We start from the raw sequence: 3,828 nt of genomic DNA on the forward strand, positions 1-3,828 counted from the left end.
GTAAAGTTGAAAAGACTATACATACTGGTTATGGTGATGTTTGACAAGGTCCCCTTGCATATATCCCGCAAGTGCACAGGTTTATCGAAGTAATAATCCCGGATAAGCGAGTATCGAATCCACAGGGAGTAGGGAATAAAAAACACTTAATCCGCTTCTTAGCTATGAGAAAAAACAATAGTGATAAGTGTGACAATGATTCAATTCTCACAAGTAAAATTAACAAGTAAGAGAGCACGAGTAAAGGAGAAGGTAAGGCAATCGATAAAGATGTGGTACTCGGATAATGCTCCACCTAGGACGATTGCTTCAAGTGCAAGAACCCTCTATTATGCTTCCTAATCAATGCAATTATGAGTCGTGGAAATTCTTCATTACATAGTCCCAAATATAAGGTCAACTATGCCTAACTCTATACATGTCCCGGAGGAGAAATCGAACAATCTCAACACCTCGCGCTCGCAAAAAGTTGCAATGAGCTCTAGGGATTCCAAGTGATAAATCTCTTCCTAATTATAGATCTAACCCTTTGGTCCAGGTGGAAGGTCTCTAACCACGATTAAGCCCTAGATACTAAGATCACCTCAACGCTTTACTCCGTTGTACGCCCAACTAAGCCTCAGCGGAAGTTCATCCCTTAGACCATTCACTCTATTATGGCCGCAAAGAACTCGAGGAATGGAGATAGAACCTATCACGTCGGAGGAGAAATGGGACGCTCTTGTACCTCTCAACTCACCCTCTCAACCCTCTCCAACCTAGCTTTGTCTAACACTCGTGGTGTGTCACCCACTCACAAGGTTACCAACAAGAACTCTCAACCCTAGTGTCACTCTAGGGGAAATGTTCATACAATCAAGCATTCAAGGTTGGAACTCACAATAAACATCAATTAATTGAAAGCATAATAAAGAGATTCAATGAAACAAATACATCCTAGGGTTCACAAATACCCAAGTACCCACTAGGGGTTTAGCTCTCCATGGAGCTAAGTACAATCAAAGAAATAGAATGTAAAAGCAATGAATCCATAAAGAAACCCCCTTGATGGTCGTGTCGATGGTGTTGTGGAGAGTCCTCTACTCATCGCAAGAGATCATTTATCCGGCCTAGGATACACCTCGCTGGATCGGTGCCGACGAAAGCTCTCCCAATAACCTTCTTCCAAATGACGCGCGATGTCGGAGCCATAGAACCTCTCCAAAACCCTAGCCAATACCCCTCAAAACCCTAGTCGAAAGCCCTCTCTCAAATTGGGGAAAAGATAGAGAAAAGAATGCTGAAATCGGGGTTGAATCGGCTTTAAATAGGGCTGGAGTCGGGCGACTACACGGGCCTGTGGATTTTTCACACGACCATGTGGAATTTTCCACACGGGCGTGGATAATTTCCACACGCTCGTGTGGATTCTCTGAATTCACGTTTTTCTCGGCCGGTCGTGAGCAGTCTTGCTCTGATGCCTTTTCTGCATTACTCGGCTCGAATAGCTTCCCGAGTCCATACTTTCATCGGGGAGTACGCATAAGCGGGCACACATTCACGTCGTGGATCACTTGCTTCTTCAATGATAGACAAGTTGGTGGAGCTCTTGTTCTATGTGCATAAGTCGGAATGCTCGAGTGTGACTGCCCTTGTGCCCCTCCAAATGGATGTGCCAACTAGAATACGAGGAGGTTGGCACACACTCTAGCATCTCACACCCGATCTATGTCTTCGTGTTTGACCCTTAGCAAGATTTCCTCCAAAATCGGTGCATTACGATCCATATTGGCTTCTTTCCTTCATTCTCGGCCTCACAACCCTACCTGCATGAAAGTAACATAAAAACACACATATTAGTGTAAAAACCCAAGAAAAGTAATGCTCAACATAAGGAATGAACGCTTCGCATTCATATCGCACAAGCACTTATCAATGTTGAACATAAATCCATGAGTTACAAGATATAGAAAAGCACCGAATGGAGTATGTCAGGTTAATAGATAATAAACCAGGATGTTGAAAAACATTAGAGAGTGATAATAAAATGCACTTAAGAGAGAAGTATTTAATAATACATCATTTAGTGGTTGAATCTTATAAACATTGTAGATAACATCTCCCAAAAATACCTGAAGATATAGGATTGTCAAAGAAGTGTTTAGAAAAAAGAAATGATCTTTACACTAATTTCAAAATTATGCTTCTTTACCAGAACATATAGATCATTTCTTTTTTTTTCTAAACACTTCTTTGACAGTCCTATATCTTAGAAGAATGGGTCAGTAAAGAAGCATAATTTTGAATTTCATACAAAAGCGACCAAATAACAATCATCAATTACTGTTTATATAGCATTTTGTAATTCCTAGTTCTATTGAAAGGCTATTATTCTATTTTGAATGGGATTAAAACATAAAAACAAAAAAAGAAAGAGATAAGTTATAAAAACAGAAGTAATGAAACAAAAAGAAGAAGAAAATCTATCATTCTAGCAGGAAAAGGAGAGGAGATAAATAAAAAAAAATCATCATTATCATTATCCTACTCCAAATAAAGGTAATTAAAAAAAAAAGGAGATAAGTTAAAAATAAATAAATAAGTTTATTAAAAAAATTTAAAAAAAAGAAAGAAAGAAAGGGAAAATTGAAAATTGAAATTCGAAAAAAAAATTATTAAAAAAATTTGAAGTTAAAAGAAAACCCGAAAAAAATCTTGTAATTGCCTGACAAAGAATGTGGTAATGTGGGAGGAAGGAAAAAAGGAGAGAAAAAAATAGAGAACAGAGAACAGAGAAAAGCAAAGAGGAAGACCAAGAAAAAGGAAAAAAAATGATTGGAGAGAAGGGGAAGAGGGAGAGATTAAACAAGGGAGATCATAACCGACATGCATTTAACGAAAAAGGATAATCATCAATGTCAAGAAAGAGATCATTGGGTACGATTCAACTTGAATGTTTTTTTTCAATAGTGATTGTTTATGAATTAAATTTGAAATTGCAGGGTACATGCATGGTGCCACGTATGCTTCATCTCATGTGCGTGTCTCAACTCTCATTATTGCAGTTCTCTCTCACTTTTTTATTATCCTATTACATGCAAAGAATTGTATAATCCCTATGCCAATGCATATAATTTTTATATATCGTTGATAATGTGGACCCTACTCCCTGATTAGATCCAAGGCGTCGGTTATAAATTGAAATATGTGAAAAAATTTTAAATAAATGTGCCTAATTATTTCTTTGTTTTTAATTTAAATTATTTGTTTAATATAGGATAGATTTATCCTAATACCTGAATCATGTTGGTTCTGCCTTATCTCACCCTTTACCATGAACCCTAAACCCTAAACCATGATTGCCGATAACCTCCCTTTACGCTACCAAATCTTCACCTTATAGGCCGCCAAAGACCAAACGCTCCTCTTCCCTCTTCTCATTCTGCCTTTGTAGAGTGGGTTGATAAGATCACGAGATTCCCATCTTATATTACGTTTGTGACAAGATCCCCTTGCGTATATCCCGCAAGTGCATGGGTTTGTCGAAGTAATAATCCCGGGTGAGCGAGGTCGAATCCACAAGGAGTAGGGGGTAAAGAAACTTAATTCGATTCTTAGCTATGTAGAGTATCAACAATGATAAGTGTGATAATGATTTAATTCTCAACAATTAAAAGCAACAAGTAAGAGAGAAAAAGTAAGGAGGAGGTAAGGCAATCGATAAAGATGTGGCACTCAGATGATGCTTCTCCTAGGATAATTGCTTTAAGTGCAAGAACTCTCTATTATGCTTCCTAATCAATGCAATGGTGAGTCGTGGAAAACCTTACATACATAGTCCCAAATCTA

This window comes from Dioscorea cayenensis, chromosome 20 (assembly GCF_009730915.1).
Source record: "Dioscorea cayenensis subsp. rotundata cultivar TDr96_F1 chromosome 20, TDr96_F1_v2_PseudoChromosome.rev07_lg8_w22 25.fasta, whole genome shotgun sequence".
In the NCBI taxonomy this organism is placed as follows: Eukaryota; Viridiplantae; Streptophyta; class Magnoliopsida; order Dioscoreales; family Dioscoreaceae; genus Dioscorea; species Dioscorea cayenensis.